Source organism: Octopus sinensis, linkage group LG9 (genome assembly GCF_006345805.1).
Source record: "Octopus sinensis linkage group LG9, ASM634580v1, whole genome shotgun sequence".
In the NCBI taxonomy this organism is placed as follows: domain Eukaryota; kingdom Metazoa; phylum Mollusca; class Cephalopoda; order Octopoda; family Octopodidae; genus Octopus; species Octopus sinensis.
In genome coordinates this window covers 98462985-98481083 of record NC_043005.1, presented here as the reverse complement: position 1 = coordinate 98481083, position 18099 = coordinate 98462985, and the positions used below count along the sequence as shown (strand labels likewise).

The 18099-nt window shown below is 34.9% G+C and overlaps 1 protein-coding gene across 3 annotated transcripts in view; it reads left to right on the top strand.

The window, feature by feature from the left end:
- Positions 1-2901: 2901 nt before the first annotated feature.
- The window catches only part of LOC115215506, a 48824-nt gene continuing 33626 nt past the window's right edge, over positions 2902-18099 (top strand). The window contains exon 1 of one of the 3 annotated variants that reach the window (XR_003882001.2): positions 2902-3384. The gene's annotated coding sequence lies outside the window, so the exon portion shown is untranslated. The remainder of the gene's footprint in view (positions 3385-18099) is intronic. The other 2 variants (XM_029784668.2, XR_005000766.1) reach the window with 2 other exon arrangements.

Genomic DNA, 18099 nt, shown 5'->3' with positions numbered 1-18099 from the left:
ATGGTCTAAATTAGCCTTCAGCTGTAGATGGGCTCCATTTGCAGTCACTCAACCATAACTATCTTCAGCTTCCATAGTAACCTTCTAGAGTTGATTGGATCCCAAATTGATCTTCTGCAAGCAATAGGGCATTGATCTCACTGGAAAACTGTGAGACCCAATCTCAATGAGGAATGACACGATGCATCATCCTTTGAAAAGAGCCTCATCAATCAAATCCTGATATCTGGTAAGAGATGTTGAGTCTTTCCTCTCAGGGTACTAGGTGTTTGGCTACTAAAATGGTTTGTATGCTCCTGGATGTTGAAAAATTATGGCTGGTCAAAGTGATGTTACTGCCATCTCTTTCAGAAAGATGAATCTTCTCTCCAGGTCCACTTATGTCTCCCACTTACACTTGATTCAAAATGCAGGTTTTCTCCTGCGTTTGGAGTTGTATTACATTCTCTTTAGTATTTGACACTTTGAATTGGTGATGCCTGCTGTTGTTGACTTTAACACTCTACAGATTCTAACCACTCTGAAATTTCTGTAAGGATCTTGTCATGTTTCCACTTGCATCAGCCTTCACCCAGGCCTTTAGGATATGTGGTCAAAAAAGGGTTCAAGGTTGAAGTTGTCCCACACTACTTTCAGGCCAAGCCCACTTCTTTGCCCTAAATTATAAGCTTGTTTGAAGTTGGCAAGATGTTAGCTACAGCAAACAAGAGGAGCTTACTAGGTCAGTAACTGTTCAGTCAAATGTCTTATTTCATTGTTGAAAATAATAGTAATAACACTGATTATACCCATAGCAGAGGGTCATTAATCTCAGGTTATAAATCAGCTTATGGCTAGCTGTCAAGTTCAAGGCCAGAGGAACAAGCATACTGTCCCTGTCAGATATACTTCACTGCTTTTTACAACAATTTTCCTCTGCTGCCTCTTGGACCCTTTGCACTGGCATAAACATACTCATTGCTGTATATATATGTGTGTTTTGAATGAATGAATTATCGAATAACAATTGCATAAAATGAAAATAAATATGTAGTTAATGATGAGTAGAATTTGTTTTTCTACTTTTCGGTATTTTGACTTTTTTCTGTCATTTGGTAATTTCTTTCTTTCTCTTACTATTTCCTTTTCCTGTTCTACTTTATTTTCTTATTTTAAAATTTCTCTCCATTTCCTATTCTCACTTTCTGGCTATTCTTTCTTGTTTATTTCCCTCCTTTTCGTTTCTTAATCTTACTTCTCACTTAACTTTTCCCCCTTACCTTACTTATATATCAATTCCTCAATTTCCTCCTTTATGGGCGCAGGCATGGTTGCGTGATAAGAAGTTTACTTCCCAACCACAATAACCCCGTACTGACCAGTCTTGTGAGGGGATTTGGCAAACGGAAACTGAAAGAAGCCTGTCGTGTGTGTTTGCCCACCACAATCGCTTGACAACTGGTGTTGATTTGCTTACATTTACGTCACAGCAATTATCTATATTAATAAAGGCATCCTTGTTTTGAAAATAAAAACAAAACGTAGCAGTTCAGGAAAACAGAACAACAGAATAAATACCAGACTGAAAAAAAAAATACTGAGGACGATTCGTTCGACTAAAACCCTTCAAAGTGGTGCTCCAGCATGGTCACAAGCCAATGACTGAGACAAAAGATAAATGATATTAAAAGAAACACCTCTCTTATTTATTCTATTTTCTCTCCTCCCCCTCCTTATTTTCTCTCTTTCTGTCTGTTCTCTTTCCTCTTCCTTTCTCTCAACATTTTCCCTCTCCGTTTACAAGTAGCGACGAGTTGAACTAAGTGTCAATTGATTGACACATATTCCTTTTTATTTATTTATCTATCTATCGTATTTGTCGTTTTTATCTCGCCATCTTTTCTCTTTGTATGTATCAGTGTAAACAATTTTTTTTCCAACATTCAACGCATAAAACTAATTGTAATTGACTCCCCTCTATCTCTCATACTCTATCACTTTTACAACACATTTCTCTCCAGCTCTCTTTCATTCTCCCACTTTTACTCTCTCTTTAAATTTTTCTCGCGTCGCTCCACTCTCACTCATTTTACCAGTATTTTCTTTTACATTTATATATCCCCCTCGCTAACATTTTCTTCACTATCTATTTTCTCTTTCTCTCTAACCTATTCTTTCACTTCTTTCTTTTCTCCACTTTTTTTTTTTTTGCCTATCACTTCCTACTAACTTCTATCACAATCTTTTTGCTTTTGAAATGGCTTATTCTCTTATTCCTTTTCGTTTCTCGTCTTTTATATTTATATGTCATTAATGCTTCTTAATCTCACACTTTCTCTCAATCCCGCTCATTTGATATTTCTTCCTTATTTTCAATGTCTATTTTTCTATTTCTTCATAGCCTTCGCTCTTTACTTTCCTTCTTCTCTGTTTTCAACTTCGTTGTAGGAAGGAAAATCTAAACTTTTTTTTGTCATTTTGTCTATTTTCGTTCACTTTCTTCTTCGCATCCAGATGACAGCAGCAATAATGAATTAAACAAATAATTGCTTCTAATAAATGTAGACCTAATTCTTCAGCTTTTGCCTCCATACGCATGCACTTACAATGCTCACAGCAATTATCTGCATTAATGAACACTTTATCAATAAAGACATCCTTGTTTTGAAAATAAAAACAAAACCCTTATTATTATCATCATTAACAATTATCAGCAGCATCACAATCATAGTTTTGTCTTCTACTAAACTAATACTGCTGCAAGTTAATTAGAGACTTCTGCCCGCTCCATTGCATCGCATTCTTTCATATTTACTTGTCATATTAGGATCTGCAATTATTTCTTTTGATTTTTATCCTTCGCTATTCCTTACAGTTTCACCAAAACTCAATCAAACAACAGATTGTCATTGCACTGAGCAGTAGTAATAGTAGTGGTGATAGTAGTATTAGTAATAGTAGTGTTGCGTGGTGGGAAGAGGAGGAGGAGAATCGGAGAAGGAAAACCAGGAGACGGGACTGACTCTTCTCCCGTCATTGTACGTCTGGCGGTCGTACTGCAGCTCAGAATCGGGGGGAAAAGTGTTACGGCAACCAATACTAACAACAACAACAACACCATCACTACTACTACTACTACTATTATCATCATCACTATCAACAACACTAACAAAACAGCAGCATTGATAATAATACCATTAAGTGTACTACCACCGCCACCGCCACCACCTCCACCTCCACCACCACTCCAACTTGTACCAATAATCCATCCGTCGCCTCCTCCGCCACGAGGGACCGTCGTCGTATTGTTGCGGCCAGGCGTCTACGTTGCTCACTGCAACATCTCCACCGGGTTTGCTGCTTCTACTGCTGCTACTCATAGTAGTAGTGGCACTACTACAGCTGGTATGTACATACATATGTATATATATACACATATATATTTCCATGTATATGTTTTGTGTGTGGACAGTTTCCCTAAATTGTCAGATGAATGGTAACATAACTGGTGTGGATATTGCATCGTGATGTTTTGTTTATTGTGTGACACAGCGAGAAAGAAAGTATATAAATATATATACATATATATATATATATATATATATATATAGCTAAAGCTAGTATAGGAAATGTATGACAACAAAAAAGAAAAATAATCGTGAAAGGAAAAAGAAAGGAGATGTGTGTTAAGAGAGACATCGAGAAGGAAATACAAAATAGATTATTGTATGTTGTTATGTTGTGATAAAAGGAAGTATTGAGACGGAAAATGAGAATGACAGAGACGAAGTGAAATAGGTGGATGCAGAGGGAAAGGAATGGACAATTTCTGTCGATTTATTATTATTTGTAATCGTGTCTGTAACTGAAGGACAGCGGACAGAATGTTTGTGTTTGTGAAAGAAAATACGGTTAATAAGTGGATAATGGGAAAGAAAGATATATCAATGTATATGTAATGGATTTTCATAATCAAACGAAACGATAGACAGAAAATTGACAAAGTGTTTAATAATAAGAGATTTGAAATTTGTTGTTGTTGTTCTTCTTCCCGACCATAAATTATGTCGCAGTATCACTTGACAACAAAGCAAGGAGGGCAATGGTTTGTTTGGATTTGTCAAATATGTCGACGCTAAAGCCTCAATTTCGTCATTATTCAATCTACTCTTTATTATTATTATTATTTATTATTGTTGCTAATCTCGATGTTTGTTGATCTTTCATTTTGTTGTCTTACCTTGTTTTCGAGTGTTTCTCACCCAAAACAACAACACTTGCTCTGTTCGACTTAATGCCATCACAAGAATCCTTCATTTCCCCTGTCTTTGCTGCTCTTGTTATCCTTGTTTAAGCTTTTAATCCTAGCTCAGTCCTGACTGAGCAAACCTATTATTATTAAAGGGCGTTCCTTCTATAAATATTTCATCTTTTCATATATTCAACACTGCATATTCAAATGTGTGTTTTCGATGGTTGGGGCTGACTGGAAGGAGAATTGGCTATTATTTCCAGCAAGATAAACGATCGTATGATGGCTCGTTGTTGATGGTGTTGTTACCACAAATTGGCATCACTGCATTCAGTGCTAGCTGTTCTTCAAAACAGAGGTGCTTACCCGAAACTCTATACCTTATATATAAAAAAACAGCCAGTTCAATTATGGTGGCATTTTTTTGCATTGCAGTATTAGCAATGTGTGCGTGTATATATATATATATATATATATATATATATATATATATATATATATATATATATATAATATATAAATATATATGTGTGTGTGTGTGTAGGCGAAAATATCAAAGATATTTATTGAAAGGTTATTTTATTGTGTAGCGTTGATATAGATATGTAGCAACTGAAAAACAGCTTCAAACATATTATCTACTGCATTGTATGCATGTATATAAACAACTGTGTGTATGTTTCGTTGTAAAGATGTATATTTACGACAGGAAATGCCTTAATTTATTATACATATGGTGTCTATTGTGTATGTTCCATGTGTTGGTTGGTGTATACACACACGTACATGCTCAAACATATATATAAAGAGAGAGAGAGACTGTAATATGAAAATTTGTATCCAGGCATATAGTGGGTGTGTATGCACGTAAACTACACACACACATGCACGTATGTGTGTGTGTGTATGTATGTTTATGTGTGTATATATACATACAGAGACTTTGAACAGACTTCGTGTATGTCTGGATGTGTGTCTGTTGTACGTTAAATGTACGTACAAAAGATGGAAGCGTGCCATTGTTTGACTTGTGAAAACTAAGCATAAACATGCATTTATATATATAATATCATGGCACATCTACACAAGTGTGTGCATACGTTATATATATATATATATATATATATATATATATATATATATATATATATATATATATATATAAAAGGTATGCCTACATTTGTGTAGGTATGCCGTCGAATACAACGCCGTGGCATATCTAACGCAAGTGTGCCACCCCAGCTGAGTTCCCTCATAACGGAGAGAAAAATGGATTTGTTTTTCAAATTCATGACTCCATCGTTTGTACATGTAATGTACACTATATATTCACACATGCAAACATATCAATGTTTGTGTGTGTGTGTGTGTATATATATATATATATATATATATATATATATAGAGAGAGAGAGAGAGATATATATATATATATATATATATATATATATATAGATGCAGCACGGATTTTTGTCAGTGAACAGGTCGCGGATTTTAGCGACGAAAATATTTTGACAAATTAAACTTAAATGTTGAAGTGAATCGAACGGCTTTTGTGTGTTTCTTAAATGGCTTATAAACACCTTCCACGCTGCAATTGTGTATATATATATATATATATATAGAGAGAGAGAGAGAGATGTGTGTATATATATATATACACACACACACAAATACGCGCGTATAGACGGATTTCGTTTACTACGTGTATAATTAATATGTGTACATATACTGTATGTTTATGTGAATATATCCTGTGCTCTAAAAGATTAAACCAGTTCAATTTGTACATATAAATATTTTGTTTTGAATGTTGAATCTCGAAGCAGAAAAAGCTGTGAAAACGTGTAAATATTTGGTTGGTTAAAAAGCATTTGGATAGAAAACGTACCCGTACCTATAATATATATATATGGCTAAATATTTATCTATACATGTTGAGATTTATTATATTCAAATCAACGTGCATGCATGTGTGTGCTAAATTTAGAAAGTGGCGACATCAATAAAAAAAACTAGCGTTATTAAAATATGTTGTATGAAGATCTTATGTGCCACTTCCTTTGTTTTCGTGTCTACATTTACACAAGATACGTGTTGTGCAGTCAGCTACGGAAACATTCTTTCACATACACAAACACAGATGTGTGTGTTTCGATTAATTCCAAGTCATCCCCACTAGGGCCAGCCACTGACACTTGGTATTCTAACAATGACCACCACGTTTTTTTTTTCTATATCTTATGGTATTGCGTGCGTAATGTGTGTTGTTTGAACTAGAGTTAGCTTCTGTCTCTTGCATACTGAGTGACCACATATATACAGGCTACACCGTGAGCACATTGTGTGTGTGTGGTACATGCATATACACATGTGTGTGTGGTACATAATACATACATACATACATACTACATACATGTGTTTGAGTGTTCTTTTGTTTCAGTCATTGATTACGGCCATGCTAGAGCATCGCCCTGAGGGGTTTAGTCGAATAAAGCATGGTACTAAATCTGTCGAAACTTGTGCCGAACCACTAGGCTATGAAAGCGTAAACAAGCCAACCCCGATAGTCATACTGTGGTGGTGGGACAAACACACATACACACACTGACACGTTGATAAGTGCAGTGCACGAAACTCTCGCCCTTGGGTCACTCTAACTTCTGCCACTTAATAAAAAATATATATAATCTTGTTTTGAGTTCTAATATCCTCTTTGTGTCATAAAACCTGTGTGTGTGCCTGCGATTAAATTTTAGAGAAGTGAGAGATAAAATATTTATTCCATATGTTTATGGCTGTTTCATAATCTGTATCTGGTTAAACCACTGATGCTAAAGCATCCTGCAGGCATATGGATACACACACATATATATAGTTGTGTTATTTCATAATGAATATAATTTCTCATTAGTGCATTTTATGAGTAGTAAATATATGGTTCTGCTGAATTAAGCTGTCTTCTCTTAATATAGTAGTTAACTTGATATATATTTAAACCCTTAGCCTTCAGATTACTTTGTCAAATATACTGCTTATTTATTCACATTGTTTTGAATTAATCATGTTGAAATTTTGATGATGTAATGGTTTTTTTTTAAAGTGACATTGTTAGGTATCTGTGACAGGTTGGATTCGGATGGTTTGAACATATAACATGTAAGTTATTTGGGCCATATATGGTTGGTTTAAGTGTTGCACCCCATTTAGATGCCAGAATGCCCATTTTTGGAACATATTGAAACAGAAATGCATAATTAGAAGCAAATAAGATAGAATAAAGTAATTAATCAACTACTTTTTTTTTTACCAAAAATTGGACATAGAGTGCCACAAAAAAATAGTGGAGGTGGAGGAATACCAAATGGAGTTCATGTATGTTAATCAATCAAACAAAACGGTGAAGACAAAATGGTTTTATGGTTATGGATCACCAGGTGAACATGTCCTGAAACTCACAGGAGACAAGAGAGTTGTTAGAGTTTTCGTGCTTGGCTGGGCTCAAAGCCCTGGTTGCATTCCTGCATGTACATGCATGCACCCTCAAATATTCACACAGACATACATCGTATGTGTATGCTCTACACACACATAGACACATTTTCTATAAGCAATATACATATATATGCTTAAACAACCTATTGACATCATAAGCTTTTTTAGATTCTTTGACACTCCTTTTTCCTGTTTTATATATATTTATATATTACCGATACAAAATACTTAATATATGTTGTTTAAACACCAGAAGCTGTGATTTTCCATCCAGCAAAAATCCCTTTAAAAACATATAACATGTTAAAAAACAATGCATTTCAGAGCTAAGTGAAATGAAATCATCCCAGAAGTGATCACAAGAGTGACAGATACATATTTCACGGTAGTTGTAGCTTACCAATGTCACATCGTGAGTAGTATAGGAATATATAAATACATTTAAATTTACAGTGACTGCATTTCATTTCTCACTAATATTACCTTTCATTTCTGACTAGCAGTATCGCCCGGCGTTGCTCGGGTTTGTTTCGACCCTTTAGAATTGGAATTTTTGAAAAGTAAAAATTTTGCATTATATAGCTTGTTATTCTCTTTAAGAGAACATTTTTCTGGTTGAAATACACCGAAAAATGGCGACACAGTGGTCAAAAAATCGTAAAAAATAGGGATTTTCATAGAAAAAAAAAGCACCTTTTTGATGTAAATAATTTTTGGTGTTAACATGGTCCGATTTGAATTTTTTCTTCTACGAAAGGAAGAGCAAGCCTTCTATCATGCTCTCAATTTTGGTCAACTTGCGCCGCAGGGTCTCAGAGGAGATAGTGTTTGTTGAAGGCTGCCAAACCTGCCACACACAGACAACTTCAGCTTTATATAGAGAGAGATTTATCTATACTTACATAATCAAATGACGACTGGTTACTCTTAGAAACTTCAGCTATCATGTCATTATCTTACTTTGAAATATTTTCATTTTACACTTCATATTTTCATTTTCTGTCTCTTGTATTAATAGCTGTTTCTGTTTGCTTTAATCATTATATATATTTCTTATATATTTTTTTTTTTTTTTTCATTATGTAAGAGAGGCAGGTGCTAAGCACAGTGTACTCAAGCTGGCCCATGTATATGATGGCTAGCAGATCTGATATTCTTGATCTCATCGGTAGACCTGAGATTTCTTCACTATATTGTCATACTGGAAGTATGTGTTTCATACAATGTTGGTCTATAGTTTGTGAATGTCTGAGAGTGTAAGACCAAAGCAGTGGAGCTTGGTTAAGAAGAGGAAAAGGAGGAGGATGAAGAAGAAGCAGAGAGAGAGAGAGAAAGTAAATTAGATGGAATGCAGTTGATTAAGATGTTAACATCTGGAAGAGTGGACATAAGTATAGAGGGAAACTGCATCCTAAGTATCTAAGTATGGTGGTGGGGGTGTGATTTCTTTGAGTCTTTTAGGGAGCTTGTTGGACCTATCAATGTGTCCAGGAATTGTGTATAGTAAGAGCTTAAGGAGTTTAGATGAAAGCCATGAAATTTTATGCAAAGGCTCATCAATTCCAGAGACTATATGTTTGTTATTTAGTTTGTGAAATTTAGTCTAATCTCATTAGAGAGCTTTTGTTAATAAAATTATGTATTGTTGAGATGAGGAATTTATATTATGTATATTGTTTATATTAGTCAGGCTTAGTTTAGTAGATAAAGTCATTGGTTAATGCAGTGCAGTCACCTAAAGATTCTGTGTTCAATAGGCAAGGTGCTAGAATAATTCGCATAATTCAACTGAAACAAAAGTCATTAAACACAGAGTGGAATGAGACCAATGTACCCCTGTAGATCAAATAAAGGGTTAGGTTCGAAATTCCAATATAACAACTGAGTTCAACACAAAACACCTGAAAAAAGCTGGAACATACAAAAGCCAAAACGTAGTGAAAGTATCAATCAAAATAAGTACACCAGTCCGACTTATATAAACAGCATACATAACTTTCTGTTACTTAAATATTTGTCCATCTGGCATTTATAGTGGCCTCAAGCTGACTAGGTGTGATGTGGACTTTTCCATGTAGTGTGGTGTCACTAAGATGTTGGTGCTAATTTGTCATATGTAGTTTTATCAATGAAATGCTAATTTATCGTATGTAGTCTTATTAGTTCCTCTTGTCTGAGGTTCTTAGATTGTAGATTCTGTATGGTATGGATTTGGGATCTAAAAGGTTTGTGGATCGGGGTGAGCGAGGTGGAGTTATCTAAGATGTTAAATATTGAAAGTTTAAGTCTTACTAGTTTAGCTTTATGTAGATGAGGGTGAAGCAGCTTGTCAAGGTGATAGGTTGGAAGTCTAAAAGTGGAAGAAGGAAAAAGAGGAGGAGGAGGAGAAGTAGAAAGAGAGGAGGACAAGGGAGGGGATGGGCTGGAGGTAAGAGATGCTTTAGAGCCAATACTCATTATAATGGATAAACTATCCTGTATAGTCTAAGCTTATCAATAAGATGTATGAATATAAACTTAGGTCCTCAACTTAGAAGCGTAGATGAAGGTGATTTTCATAGGAGAAACTATTGTGGTATCATTGGTTAATCATGTTGTGTAAATGTGCTAGTGGAGTGTCTGATTGTTGCTTGAGTTTTGATTTTAGGCCCGAGATTGATAATGTGTATTGAAATGGTCATATATGAAGGTGTCATAGGAGTTTATTTGGAGAAAATGGTTACAAAGATGGAAATCTCCTCCCGGAAATCAAGAGAATAGTAGTACTTCGTTGGGTGGCCTTTGAGAAGGTGGAAAGCCTCATGAGAAGTTTCAAGGTTTCCATGAAAGTTAGAAGAAAGATCTGCAATGAGTACATTCTACCATCATAAATGCCCTCATCGCAGCCCAACAGAAAATGGAACGACTTGGGCTCAGCATCACATTGTGAGACAAGAAAACCAACGCCTGGATTTGACAGTACCTGAGAGTCAATGACACCATAAGAGCCATCAAGGAGAACAAATATAGATGGGCTGGTCACATTGTGCAACTAAAGGACAACAGATGGACAATCAGGGTCACTGAATGGACAAAGAAAATGGACAAGATCAAGAAGCCAATCAAAGACAAAATGGCAAGATGATCTCACTTGCAACCTGGGGCCTACATAGCCACGACTGGCCAGAGACAGACAGTGGTAGAAAGAATCCAGGAAGGGGTTCCTCCTTCAGGAGCGACGAAGCCCTGAACATTGGTTATTGGTATAGGGGTATTATAGTAATGAAATTGTGGGTGAAAATAAAGATTTTGTGTCTTGCTAGGTTAAAGCATTCTGCTACATGGATATTTCTAATTGTGTTAAGGGCGATGATGTATTTCAACTACACTTGAAATATAAACTTTTAGGAAAGCAATCTGGTGAGATCTTTGCTTGTTTCTCCATTAGTTTCATTATATTTGATACAGTGAATTCAGTCTAGTCCAGGCATGATGACATTTGTATGGAATTGTTTGGATGAAGCCTCATGTAATGTTAAATTAGAGTGAAACTTGTAAAGGCTGAAACAATGCAAAATGAATGAAATACAAAAGCGTAAACAGAACAACAGTTGAGGTTTGACCTTGTATTTCTTGGATATTTTGGGGTTAGTACCTCTTCATCAGGATACTTAGAGAAATAGGAAATGAAACAAAGCTGTTATCTTTGCTCAGATATGTTGAAGAGTGTAGTAACATGCACACACTGGTGTTCTTATAGGAGGCAAACTGCTTCATGTTCTTGTCCATTGTTTAAGGCTGGTTTAAGCTTATCAATTAGGATAGCTTCCTTGGTTCACATCTCTGTTAGAATTACTTTTGTTTTTGTGTTGCATATTAATTTAGAATTAAAAGACATTTATAAAGTAAAAACGATAATAGAATTTTCTTAAGTCACAAAATTAAAATTATCAATAAACACAGTTTCAAAAGCTTTGCACATTACAGAAAGCTGGAAACATTCAGCTTTAGACAATAAATATATGCAAATATAATTACATAAAACCTTGCTATAAATTAAGTCAAAAAAAGGTGTTTCTGTATATTCAGTTCTCTGGCGAAGCTGGATACCTCTGTTGGTGTGTGTGTTATACATTATATGAAAGAAAAAGAAAAACAGGATGGCTATTCTGGCCTACTTTTAGTTCGTAGGTCTGCTCAGTGTTATAAAACAATAATGAAAGCGGTGATGTGGTGAGATAAATACTGAGGAGAAAACAAGGGATATATCAAAAGAAAGAAAAAGTATGAACATAAGTGAAAATTCGAATAAACGAGGGTTAAGAGTGAGAAATTCATAAATATTCAATGAAAAGCCTCTAAACTTAGTAATGATTTCTATGGCAAGAGATATTTTGGCAGTGAGGCTTGTAGACGTGTGGATCACAGTTTGGATTTCAAAAATCTTGCTTTAGCCACTGTATGTAATTTTGTATACCTCAGCTTATCAAGTATTAGATTCTACTCCTTGTTGTACTCTTTTTCTCTTTTCTTTTTAAAGTCATACATTCTAACTCAAATTTTATAGAGATAGGGTTAGCAGGACTTTTAGCTGTAAATACAATGGTAAAGTACAGTAATGTTGAGATTGGTGGCTTAGACTGCTCAGACATCCAATGAGGTAACCTCAATGCAGTTCTTCAAACTTATAGAAATAGCAGCCAATTTTCCCTCCTATCACATCCTACTATTTTTGAAGCAGTGGATAATGAGGTACAAGATCAAAATCAAATTCGATGACTGGCATCCATGCTAGCGGGGTGCAAAGAGCACCATATGAGTGTGATCGTTTGACAGAGCAGCTAACCGGCTTCCGTGCCAGTGGCACATAAAAGGGCACCATTCGAGTGTGATCATTACCAGCGTCGCCTTACTGGCGCTTGTGCCCATGCTAGTAGGGTGCCAAGAGCGCCATCCAAGCGTGATCGTTGCCAGAGCAGCCAACTGGCTTCTATGCCGGTGGCACGTAAAAGGGCACCATTCGAGCCTGATCGTTACCAACATCGCCTTACTGGCACCTGTGCCAGTGGCATGTGTAAAAAGATTCGAGTGAGGTCATTGCCAGTACCGCCTGACTGGCCTCCGTGCCGTGGCACATAAAAAGCACCCACTACACTCTCGGAGTGGTTGGCGTTAGAAGGGCATCCAGCTGTAGAAACTGACAGGTCAAGATTGGAGCCTGGTGCAGCCATCTGGTTCGCCAGCCCTCAGTCAAAATCGTCCAACCCATTCTAGCATGGAAAGCGGACATTAAACGATGATGATGAAGATGCAAACTATGTGAAAAAAATATATGGAATGGTCATGACTGGAATGCTTCTAATCATAGGTATGCTTATTTAAGTTCAATGGCTTTATCCCCAAAGCTTCATTCCAGTACCATTGTGGTATCATTCATTGCAGTGTAAGCTGTGACTGTCCTACAAAACTAAAGTAGGATTTGTGTTAGTTTTTAGTGTTGACTTAAATAATTGGAAAAGTTACTTGCAATTGAATATCAAAGGAATGTATTATTCACTAACATCATGAAAACTGAAAACAAGTACCACTACCCAAATGAACTACACAAGCATGGGAAGCAACAGAAATATATACAGACATGCATAAATATACAAGACTTTTTTTAGTTGTGTGGTTAGTGGTAGGGCATTTTGTAAAAAAATGCAAAGCTTTTCTAAAATTTAAAATGTAGCTCTTCACTGTTGTTATTTAAATTCCAGTAATACAGCATTGTTTCTTTGAAACTAAATTCTTCTCTAAAGGCAGAATTCAAATAAACGAAAAAAGGAAGCTAACACACTCATATTCACACACATGCATACATAGAGATATGTGTATATATATATATGTGTGTGTATGTATATGCATGTGCACATAGGCCCACACACACATGAAGCCAGTGACAGAGACTATGTGGCCACTTGACTAGTTAGAAATAGCAGCTAAATTTTCCTCAAATTGTGCCCTACCTTAAGGGAAAATACTGGATTCTGTTTTATATTTACAAAATGATGGGATGGTCATATCTGAATCCTTGATCATAAATCTGCTCAGTTCAAGTTTATGTATATGTGTGTATTTGTGCATATATAAACAATGGTGTCAGTTCAAAGACAAGTGTATAGTGATGACTGAATGTTAATTATCCCTCTTTAATGAATTTATTATTCAAACTATATATGAATAGAAATATTTACTCTTTTAAATGATGTAAATTTGAATACAAGAATTTTAAATTAGCCTAATGCAATTGTTGTCAGTGTTAATAATGCCATAATAATGAATGCCTTTTTATTTAAGAACATTTAAAGCATATCTTTTTCTCAATAAATTGGAACACAAGCATAAAAGATCAAAAGAATAAAATTTTATGGTACTAATACTTGATTGGATACTTGAAATTCTCAACATAGAATCTTATATACAAAAAATTGAATTATTCGAAGCATTAATATTTTTCCCCCTTTTTTTTTCGTGATACAAATTATGCAATGCATTCATTTTCCTGGATTTCTTCAGTTGAGTTATCATGTCAATCCGTTTTGCATAAGTTTTCTATTAGATTTAAGGCGAAAGATTGTACTGACCACTGCAACAGTTGGATTTCCTTGCTTTTGATAAATTCTTCGATTTTCTGTGATATGCTTCAAGTTGAACTAATCCAAATGACTCTTGACATGTATGGAAGTAAAGTCTTTTCTGAGATTTTCAGATAGGCTGTGCTAACCATGATGCCCTTGATCTGATGTATGTGACTGATCCTCTTTTCCAAACATGCAGCTTCAATTCATGACATTGTTACTTCCATGTTTATCTCTGAAACTGATGCCTTCTGGATAAAACTCTTCCTGTATGATATCAGAGCTGAATAAATTTCAACTTTGTCTGACTAATTATCAAAGGCGGTGAATTGGAAATCATGAAAGACAGATGACAAGGCACAGCATGCAGTCTGCTAGTGCAAAGATGACTAAACTGTTTAAAGGAGTATAAATCCCAACAAGTTTTCCGTAGATCATGATCTTCCATCTGTACAAAAAGGACACTGAAAATTAAAACAAAGAACACATTCTTTTTAGACACTAACAAAATGAAAAATCAGGAAGGGAGTTAATTTGTTACTGGAGAACTAAATTAACTGGAAATTGGTGAATGGTTTACAGCAGTAAACTACTGGCAGTTTTTTTTTCCAGTGTGCCAGGTACTCTTTTACTTGTTTCAGCCATTTGACTGCAGCCATGCTCGAGCACCACCTTTAGTTGAGCAAATCGACCCCAGGATTTATTCTTTGTACTTATTCTATCAGTCTTTTTTGCCAAACTGCTAACTTACTGGGACATAAATACACCAGCATCAGTTGTCAAGCGATGTTGGGGGGACAAACACACACACACACATATATATATATACATATACATATATACGACAGGCTTCTTTCAGTTTCCATCTACCAAATCCACTCACAAGGCTTTGGTCAGCCCGAGGCTATAGTAGAAGACACTTGCCCAAGGTGTCACACAGTTGGACTGAACCCGGAACCATGTGGTTCGTAAGCAAGCTACTTACCACACAGCCACTCCTGCGCCTATACTGCTAATATTTCTTAGTAATATTAATTTATACTGGAAACAATATATATAATGAATATAATAAAAGTTGACAATTTTTTGTATTTTATATTTATTTTGTAAGCAAATAATACAATATTACATAAGCATTTTATAATGTTTCTTTCTTTTCTGGAAACTCGCTGTGTACCGGCAGCTGATGGCTTGTAGACTGGTCCTGGTCCACAGACCATTACTTTGAGTAGCACTGGTTTACAGTATTCTAAAATGAATTAATTTCACATGATGTATATATACTTTTGAAATGGGTACAAAATACAGTTGTAAGGTTTATAAATTATAAACCAGCAAAGATAATTTTCTTAACAAATTGAAATCATATATGCATTATATTGTAGAACAGAAAAGCACTTTATCTGAAGACTTTATTCAGATGAATCTATGAATAATAACATAACCCTTAGTTGCCAGCATAGACAACACACAAATGAATAAATTCATACAGTGAAACTCAGCAATGCTTGTTAATCCTCATGAACAAGTTTCTTTATTATCATTTAGAGAAAATGCAAAAAAATGAATCTGATCTTTTACTAAAATAATGTAGTCATTTGTTTGATCAGTCCATTTTTAGAAATTTTCTTATAGGTAACAAGGAATTCATTGGGTCAATCTAAACAGTTTATAGTAAACTAGCATTATGACCCATCGTTGCTGGGTCATAGTGCTAATGCATGTATATATGTGTACATATTACATGTACATCTATATATATATATAACGGGAAGCTTTATGAAAATAAACAAAAGACGAAGGCAGGTGGAATACAAACAAACAATTGTATTAGTATGGTGCTCAGGAATATAAATAAAACAAGTCTTTTACGTTTCGAGCCTACGCTCTTCAACAGAAAGATACACAGAAAAGAAACACGGAGAGAAACGAGAGAAAAAAATGCGTGTATATATATATATATATACATCTACACATAAAATACAAAATACAAAGTTATATCTTGATATCGCTAGTGATAACAATACTCAAAATATATAACAAACTGGAATTGTAAGCCCGTCTCTTGCAATTTCAATCAATTGTATCTTGTCCTCCCTCTTGTATAGAAGTGCGGCTACAATCCATCCTACCTCTACTTCTGGGGGGACATTTTTAATTTTTATCCAGCACGTCCTACGTCCCTGATATAAAGGTGAAAATAAAATATTTCCACTTTGCAAGGTTCAAATCGAGTACTCCCTTGCACGTTCCGTTGACTCGAACCTTGCTTCTATTGTGGCGAATTTACCGCCTCTGGTTAGATATCTTTCATAGTCACACCAAGACACTTTTCGATGGTGCTTTCCTCCAGGTGTTCAAATCTTTTTTTTTCTCTCTACATTGTATACTTTATAGTCAATAGTCTTTTCTTTAATTTAATTTTTTATTTCGTTTGGTGGTGTTATCCTAGATTCACCGTCTTTGTCGGTGATCAATCCGAAATAGGTTTGTATTTCTTCCATTTTAATTTTAATGAGTTCGCGCCCGCCGACAGCTGCAGTGAAATTCATTTTTGGACTTTCTTCTATCGAAGGCATTCTAACAAAAATGCTTCCATGTAAACGGTGAGAATATTGTCAATTTCCCCAAACAGGGACACAATTCAATTTTTAAACAATAACTAAAGCTCCTTCTCCCAAAGGGGGAGGGTTACAGTTTACAATTATTTAACAAATGCAACACAACAGCATTTCCCTTATGAGGAACCAACAAACGTGATAACAATAGTTAAACAGTAATAATAATAACAACAAACCTTACGGTGAATCAAAAAGCAGTACGCAGTTGAAGCTATAGTCCTTTATGTATAATAGTCCATCTGGACTATTCCATTTCTGCATGCTAATTTTATTTTTAATTTATTCCCATTCATGTGAAACCACTTATTCAAGTTCAAGTCATTGATGCAATTTTATACCAATTGCTATTTTTACTTTTGTTATGTTACGATTATATTATACTTTAGTTTGATTTTAATTATTACTTACTACATATAATTCAATTGTTATTATTATCTCTAATTTTTATTGTTAAAGTGAAAGTATCTGACATAAAATAGAGAAATGTTTTTGTTTCACTTTTAACACGTAATACTGAAATAGTGGAGAAGATATGATATTGTTATGGGCTTGCCCTAAGCAAGAAGTTGAACATTTTTTTTGCCCATGAAACTACATGGCCCCAAAGTAAGGCATGTGTAAAATTTGAATGAAATTGGTTGTGTAGTTCTCAAGTTTTAGGGAAACACACAGACAGACACACATTCTCAGTTTTATATATATATAGAGATGATTTTCACAACACCTCTATCTTTATGTTCTGAGTTCAAATTCTGCAAAGGTTGACTTTACCTTTCATCCTTTTGGAGTTGATAAAACAAGTATCTGTTGAACATGGGGGTCGATGTAATCAACTATCCTCTCCCCAGAAATTGCTGGCCTTGTGCCAAAATTTAAAATCAATATTGATACTTTCTGGATTATAACACGTTCTAGTAATCTACTGGAATTGTTTATGTTAAATATCTTTTCAATACCTTGTCACTTAATAAAGGAAATCTTGAGGATTATCATTATTAATATTGTTGGTGTTATTTTTATTAATGTTTTAATAGATTTGTTTTATGCACTGTATAATCTTTGTATTGATTGTATGGCAAGTGTAAAGTTTGCAAATACATTACTTTTATCACACACACACACACTTTATTTGTGTTCATATATTATGTATACT